The sequence below is a fragment of the Suricata suricatta genome, chromosome 3 (assembly GCF_006229205.1).
Source record: "Suricata suricatta isolate VVHF042 chromosome 3, meerkat_22Aug2017_6uvM2_HiC, whole genome shotgun sequence".
NCBI classification, from domain to species: Eukaryota; Metazoa; Chordata; class Mammalia; order Carnivora; family Herpestidae; genus Suricata; species Suricata suricatta.
In genome coordinates this window covers 57,751,399-57,759,785 of record NC_043702.1, presented here as the reverse complement: position 1 = coordinate 57,759,785, position 8,387 = coordinate 57,751,399, and the positions used below count along the sequence as shown (strand labels likewise).

The 8,387-nt window shown below is 37.7% G+C and overlaps 1 long non-coding RNA gene across 1 annotated transcript; it reads right to left on the bottom strand.

Annotated features, from left to right (window-relative positions):
- Positions 1-1,470: 1,470 nt before the first annotated feature.
- Positions 1,471-8,063, bottom strand: LOC115286471. The gene is made up of 3 exons (XR_003906080.1): positions 8,023-8,063; positions 1,935-2,077; positions 1,471-1,720 (listed from the first exon to the last, which is right to left on the bottom strand). It is a non-coding gene; the product is annotated as an uncharacterized LOC115286471 (long non-coding RNA).
- Positions 8,064-8,387: the final 324 nt, after the last annotated feature.

Sequence of the window (8,387 nt, the reverse complement as noted above, 5' to 3'; positions counted from 1 at the left end):
CTGTCACTTGCAGCCCAAAGAATCCTCATTAATTAGCTATGACAGTTACTTTTATGTTACTGCTTTATCTCTATTACATGTTCTCATAATTACCTTCAAAGAGCTAGTGACCTTGAGTAAGAAGAGATTTTTTTCCATTGACAACTTAGAGAGGACTGAAGACTTAGTCATTCATTTACATTTTCTTATTTTTGAAGAGTGACCCATGCAAGCACACTAGGTAAAAAAGAATAATGTTGAGCACCAAAGCTTTCTGGGGATTTGAGCTTCTTTTCCAAGTTAAAATGGGTTGGTCACTGTGATGTGATAATAAAATGTATTTAGCCTATCTCCCATGTTCTTTTTTTAAAAATGTTTTATGTTTTTTATTTATTTTTGAGAGATAGAGAGAGACAGTGCGAGCAAGGGAGGGTCAGAGAGAGAGGGAGACACAGAAAATGAAGCAGTCTCCAGGCTCTGAGCTAGCTGTCAGCACAGAGCCCAATGCAGGGCTCGAACCCATGAACCGTGAGATCGTGACCTGAGCCAAAGTCAGAGGCTTAACCAACTGAGCCACCCAGGCACCCTAATGTTCTTTGAGAGATGTAGCTAACACTCCTCCCTCCAAGAGGTGGAATCTAGATACTCTTTTCTTGAGTCCAGATGAGGCATGTACAGCCCTCATCAGTGAGGGGTGATGGCAGAGATGCATTTGGCATCTGAAACTGCGCCATAAAAAGGATACAGCTTCTCTCTGGCTCTCTCAGGACACTTGCCCTGGGAACCCAGCTTCTCTGCTGAGTAGAAACTCAAACCCACCTACAGGAAGGGGTTCATGAAAGGGGATCTGAGACTTCCAGCTGACAGTCAACATCAACTTCCAGACATGTGAGCAAACAAGCCTTCAGATGACTCTACTCCCAAGACTTGTAATCCTCCAGCTGAGGCCCCAGATAGAGCCATCATGCTTCTCACTGTGCCTTGTCTGAATTCCTGACCCTCTTGAACCATGAGAGACAACAAAAGATTGTTTTTATTTTAAGCCACTATGTTTTGGAGCGATTGTTAAATAGTATTAGGTAACTAATATGGTCATCTTAGTTGAGATGATAGATACTTTGCTGAAAGAGAAAACATAATTATAGGCGTACAGTCAAAACCTATTTTCCCAGAAAAGTAAAGTGGTGGCAGAATTATTTGGGGGCTTTAACACTGCTGATTGCATAGCCTTTCCAGTGGGACTACACTTTCTTAGCTATAAGTGAAAACACACAACTGTGTAAACATGGAATCTCCAAATGATTGCTCAACCTTTGGATGCTCTTCAACCTAGAAAAATGGTGAACAGAAATGTTTTAGTATGACTTTTATATCTACTAACATGGAGCTCAGCTTCTGGAAATTAAGTCAGTTTTGGTTGGCAACTATAGCAGAGATAATCCAGTGTGTTCCTCAAGGCTGTTTCATTTTACTCATTGGCACATAGCCTACCTTCATTTCCCAGCTTTCCCTGCAGTTACATGGCGGGGGGGGGGGGGGGGTGTGATTGAGTTCTGTGCAGTGAACCGTGAGTGGACCCGAAGTGTTCTGTTTGGTCTGAGGCAGTTGAGGACAAACATGCTTTCTTTGCAATCTGTTATATCTTGTCTGGATACAAGGCAGCCAGGAATTGAAGATTGTAGAGCTTCTGTCAGCTTGGATCCCTGAAAGATTATGTGGAGCAGAATCTGTCAGCTTTGGACTGTGAGAGAGAGAAATAAATGTTTGTTGTGCTTAGCCACTGAGATTTTGAATTGTAACAGCAACTAGTATCAATGAACCTGATATATGCAGTAGCCCTTCATATAATTGCTCACCATGAATAAAATTCAATTAGGGGCTACTGTCCACTGCTTTCCCAACCCCCACCCCTGCATCTCCCAACAGTTTGTCCACCAGCTATCTTGTGAACTTACCTTTTACATAAATCCTCTTGCTCTATTCTTACTGCATGACTGTAGTTCAGATTTTGTTGGGATCCCGACAGATTTAATTGTCCTCCATACTCACTCTGCAGGCAGAATGATGTTTCTGAAATGTTCATCTCATGATATCAAATCTATGTGTTTGAGGAAATGAATGAATCAATGACAAAAGAATGAACAAAACAAAGATACAAAAAAACTCACGAAACAACCAAAAATAAAACCCACAAAGATCCTCCTTACATGAAAGCTATAGTAACTTATATTTAAATTAACATTAGCAAGGCTTTAGCAGCAAAAACTTTTTTTAGAAATATTTCAAAGCTCAGTGATGTATTGGATTCTCTGCAACCATTTTTTTTTCTTTCCCTGGCTTGGAAGATGCAAACTAATGTTGTCAGTTAAGAACCTACATTTGTTTGTTTGTTTTTAAATCAGTGTTGCTTTTTTTTATGTTTTTAATTTATTTTTGAGAGACAGAGAGAGACAGAGCATGAATAGGGAAGGGGCAGAGAGAGAGGGATACACAGAATCCGAAACAGGCTCCAGGCTCTGAGCTGTCAGCACAGAGCCTGACATGGGGCTCAAACTCATGAACTGCAAGATCATGACCTGAGCCATGATCATGACCTTAACCGACTGAGTCACTCAGGTGCCCCTGTTTGTTTGTTTTTAATTTTTAAATCGATGAATTGCTGAGGCTCTATCCTTAATAGCCTAAGTCAGATATGTGCTAAATTCCACTGGAGTTTTTTTGGAGATAGGGTAAGAATTGGTATTAATGGGAGTTTGTGAAAATAAATTTGCATACCTAAAACTTCTGCCAACATATCACTATTGCCAGTATTAAAGAAACATACTAATTTTGCAGAAAAGGGAAGCTTTATAAAAGTTGCAATGAAGAAACTGCTTTTCTGGCTACAGTTTGGAAATCCACATAAACATTAATTTCCATTATTTTAATGATATACTTTTGAAATTGAAGTATCCCATGTTATTTTTGAGGGAGGTCACTAGTTTATTTAAGAAATCAGTAAAATAAAAAGAAGGTAAACCAATTTACAAAGAGGTCAATGATAATGCCTTATGGAATGTGTGATAAAACACAACAGTATCCTATTATTTTCTTTTGCAGCTCTGAACACTTTTCAATTTGTGACAAGATTTACAAGATCAGCTTCTGCATAAAGAAAAAAAACACAAATTCACTCCTGAAAAATTGCAAAAGAGAGAGAGAGAAAGAAAGAAGAGAGGAAGGAAGGAAGGAAGGAAGGAAGGAAGGAAGGAAGGAAGGAAGGAAGGGGAATCTGAAAAAGCTTTGAAGTTGCCATAGGAATCAAACCCCAGGCCCAGCCACATGATTATGCAAATTTTTTCAGGTTCAGAGGATTAACTAATACACTCGGCTGAGAACCTTGTCTGAAAGAATAGTATCTAACCCTGCACCCAGAGCAGCTACCGCGAGTGCCTGTGAATCGTCCCCCGCTCTGTTCTTCTGGACCCTTTTGCTCTTTAGTTCTTATAGTTTCAATTCAGTATTTACATATTCTGCAATAGAGGTTTCACAAAGCATTATATTCTTTAGGGAAATACTGGAGTGGAACATAAAATATTCTGTTGTACAAAAGCAACAGCAGCTGGTGGAATTCACATAAACCAGTAGAGCCCAATATAATGAATTATAAGCATGCTTGTGTTTAAAGCAAGCACTGACATAAAAGGGGCAATAGAACACAAAGTATGCTTCTATTTAGCTCATAAAAATATGCACAGTATGAAGAAAGCCACTGATGATTAGATGAGCCAGGAAATTCAGGTGCCTGGTTATATTTTGCTCCCCTCTCCTTTGGACCTCAGGTGCAAAGAGCGAAGTTAATCATAATCTTTCATTTATGGCATACTATTGTCAGCCTTTTTTGCAGTAGTCTTCTCTCTTTCTACTCCTTCATTCCTGCTCCCTGCTATCATTCCACCCTCCCTCTTCATAGCTACCAAGAGTAATGTGTATGGCATGTGTCCTTGGATATCTGAGCATCTTGAAAAATGTAAAGCTGCTTCTGTATCAGTTGATGTTGAAAACATACATTAATAAGATTATGCTACATATTTCAGTTTGTTTCTTGTCTTTTCCACCAAACACTAGGTTTTTAAGTTCTGTCTCTGTTGCTTTATGTAGTTCTGGTTCATAATTTCTGACTATAGTAGAGTATTCCATATATGCCTCCCTTGCATTCTAATTCTCCATTTCCACCATCATGAACTTATATAGCCTCTAAATCTCTACCATCATAAAAAATGTCATGATGGATATCTCTGATCATGCAACTTCTTATCTTTTTTTCTTTTTCCTTTTTTTCTTTGCGAGAGAGTGAGCGAGAGTGAGAGAGAGAGAGAGAGAGAGAGAGAGAGAGAGAGAGAGAGAGAGAGAAAGCACACCAAGTAGGGGAAAGGAGCAGAGGGAGAAAGAGAGAAAGAGAGAGAGGAAGAAAGAGAGAGAGAATCTTAAGCAGGCTCCATGGTGAGAATGGAGCCTGATTCAGGGCTCAATCCCATGACCCTGGGATCATGACTTGAGCTGGAATCAAGAGTTGAACGCTTAAATGACTGAGTCACCTTGGTGCCCCCTAATCATGCACCTTCTTGATGATGGTGTAAGCTGTTCTACAGAAAATGAGATGAATTGATTGGTTATTTGATATATGCATCCTTAATTTCACCAGTTTTCCAAAATGGCCATCAGTCTACCCCCAACCTTCAGCAGTAAATGAGGGTTGCTTTTCCCCACATCCTCACCAACACTTGGTATTCTATGACTTTCTACCTTTTTAGTAATACTATGTTATGATGTTAATTTGCATTTTTCCAATTACTTGTGATTGTGGATCTTTTCATGTAATTGCTATCTGTTTGGGCTTCCCATTCTATCAACTTATTTATATTTTTCTACTGGACATTCTTGTATTTCTCTTGTTGATTTGCTAGAGTTCTTTGAGTATTCTAGGTCTAGCACTGTCCAATAAGGTAGCCACTAGCCACATGTGGCTATTTAAATTTAAATTAATTAAAAATTTAAAATTAAGGGGTGCCTTGGTGGTTCAGTTGGGTAAGTGTCTGACTTCAGCTCAGGTCATGATCTCACACTTCATGAGTTTGAGCCCCATATCACCTCTGTCTGACAGCTCAGAGCCTGGAACCTACTTCGGATTCTGTGTCTCCTTCCTTCTCTGCCCCTCCCCTTCTTAGTCTCTGTGTCTCTCTCAAAAAATAAACATTAAAAAAAATTTTAACTTAAAAATTAGATACTCAGCTCTTGGTTATGTTATCCCCATTTCAAGTGTCCAGTGTGGGTAGTGGCAACCTTACTGGAGAGCACAGACATTGAACATTTCCTTGATTACAGAAAGTTCTAAGGGACAGCACTATTAAATATTAATCTCTTGTCACTTTTTAACATTGCAAATATATTCTCCCAAATGATCGACAAATATATATTTCTTATGTATTTTGTCCTTCATTGAATAAAACTCCTTAATATTCATGCAGCCATATCCATTTTTTACAGTCTCATGGGATCTTAAGGAGTCCTTCCCCACTTCCACATATTCTGCTATTCACTTTGCAGCTTTACCTTCTACACATAAGTCTTTCATCTATTTGGAAGTCATCTTTATATATGGGGTGACATAAGTTCCAACTTTATTTTTCTCTGTATGGTGGGTCAGTTTTCCAAATACCATCTATTATACAATCCATCCTTTTCCTGCTGATTTGTGGAACCGCCTCTATCAAATAATAAGTTCCCATATATACAAGGGTCTATTTTGAGTATTATATTGTGTTGTATTGTATTGTGTTCCATCCTATCTTTCCACCACATCCCATTCCATCTCATACTATCCTTTCTTATCCTGTTCTATCTCATGGTCAGCTAGTTTGACTTGTGCCAGAAGTACACCAATGGTTTGTTTAGTTGTTTGTTTATTACCAGAAGAGCAAGTCACCCCTTAAAGTAGACCTTCCTAATTACCTATCCAATATCCATTCTCCATTTCCTTTTTACAAACAGAACTCCAATTTTGTTCGGAATAGCAGCATTCCTAGCCAAAAATATTTGTTTTCTCAGCTTCTCTTGCAGCAAGGATTGGCCATGTGGTACAGGTATGAGATGGAAGCAAAATTCCCTAAGGACAGTATCTTTTCCCAAGTAAAAAGGAATACACGAGAGAGCCATTCATCTAGTTTCCCCCTTTTCTTGCCTAGAATGTAGATATGAGGCCTAGAGGAACAAAGGTCTGAGGTGACAAGCATGGGGACAAAAGTCTACATATTAAGAATGTTAGGACAAAAAACCTCAAAGAGCCTGGTCCCTTACAGCTTTGTTTAGCTGCCAGTAATAACCCCAGACTGTCTCTGGGCTTCTCATATGAGTCAAATCATTCTGTCTGTGTAAGCCCCAATATTAGAATTTCCTGATATTTATGTATGAATATATTTTCTTATTGATACAGCCTTCCTATCCCTTCTTTTCCATAATTGCCTTACTAAATTTATTTTTCCATACAAATTTCACGATAAATTTTTTAAGTTCCTTAAAATTTCAGCTTCTCTGAAATTCTGATTGGAATTGCATTAAATTTATAGATTAAATATGAGTGGAAGTGGAATCATTATAATATTAAGTCATCCCAATCACAAAAATAGTGTATCTCCCCATTTATTTAGGTCTTCTTTCATTAAAGAGTTTTAACTAGCTTTAATAATTTTTTTCAGTAAAAATGCCATGCATTCTTTGTTGGGTAATTTGAGATAGAAGATCTAGAACACCAGCTTATTACATTTTACCAGTTCTAAGATGTACTTTGTTTTTGTTTTGTTTTGCTTTACATTTGAACAACTTTGGAATCTGGATTCATCTTTAGATTGATGATATCTAACAGCCATATTCATCTCCCCCTTGTCCCCTTAGTGGTATATTAAATAATGATACATTGAACTATAGACGGTTTCATTAAAAAAAAATAAAGTATACAGGGCACCTGTGGGTGCTCAGTCAGTTGAGCATCTGACTTCGATTTAGGTCATGATCTCACAGTTTGTGAGTTCGAGCCCCGCATCAAGCTCTGTGCTGACCACTTGGAGCCTAGAGCCTGCTTTGGATTCTGTGTCTCCTTCTCTCTCTGCCCCTCCCCCATTTGTGCTCTGTCACTCTCTCTGTCTCTCGAAAATAAATAAATGTAAAAATTTTTTTTAAATAAAGAAATAAAGTATATATTTTTGTTTAATATTTTTTACTTGTTGTTTTTATTTCCCTTGGGTTTCCTTTGTTTATTCCCTTGAAACTTCCAACTGATCAAAATAAAAACTGAACATTGTTTAGGGGAACCTGGGTTGCTCAGTTGGTTAAGCATCCAACTCTTGGTTTTGGCTCAGGTCATGATCTCACCATTCGTGGCAACGAGCCCCACAGCGGGCTCTGCACTGACAGGGTGTAGCCTGCTTTTGATTCTTTGTCTCCCTCTCTCTCTGCCCCGCCCCCAATTGTGTATGCTCCCAAAATAAATATATAAACTTAAAAGGAAAAACCCTGACCACTGTTTAGAAATACTCAAAGTATTATACGTATGACTTGTTCTAATAACTGATAATAGTAAGGGTGCATTTCTACATTTTTTGTAGATAGAGCAAATCTATTTTCTTGTTTTGTTTATAGCTTTTTAATGAAACATTTTTGAAAGTACAATAGATAATTTAACAAAGTCTCATAAGCCAACCTCCCAAATGAAAAAGTACCGACATTTTATATTTCCTTCCATTTTATTTCTTCTTTTCATTTTAATAATAAAACATCAATAATGAAATTTCAATTTTGTCAATTTAATTTGTTTAAAAACAAATTATTGTCACAGACAAAGCTAGAGTTCCCTGTTTTTCCCCTTCAACGCTCATTTCTCACCCTCTCCTGGAACAACCACTCTCTTGACTTTGGAGTGTCACCAATCCATATTTTGCCTACTTTTATTACATACCACTGAATTCATAAGTAACATACAGTAGTGTGTTGTCGATTTTAACATTTTACCTGGGGGTGTCTGGGTGGCTCAGTCAGTTAAGCATTTGCTTCTTGATCTCAGCTCATGTCTTGATCTCAGGGTTGTGAGTTTAAGCCCCGTGCTGGGCTCCATGCTATAAATAAATAAACAAGTAAATAAATAAATAAGTAAATAACTTTTTATGTGTATGAGAGTGCAGAAATGAATTTTTAACATACTTCCTTGCTCATGTTCGGGTATAAAAATTCCTTAACCAATTTTGCTCTTCAATAAAGGCAATCCTGTTCTTTAGGAAAAAAAATAGACAAGTTCTCTTATTCTTTTCAAAAAGAAAATATAATTGGTAAAAGTTCTAAAAACGTCTTTTCTTTGTATGAAATAACTATAGTGTGCT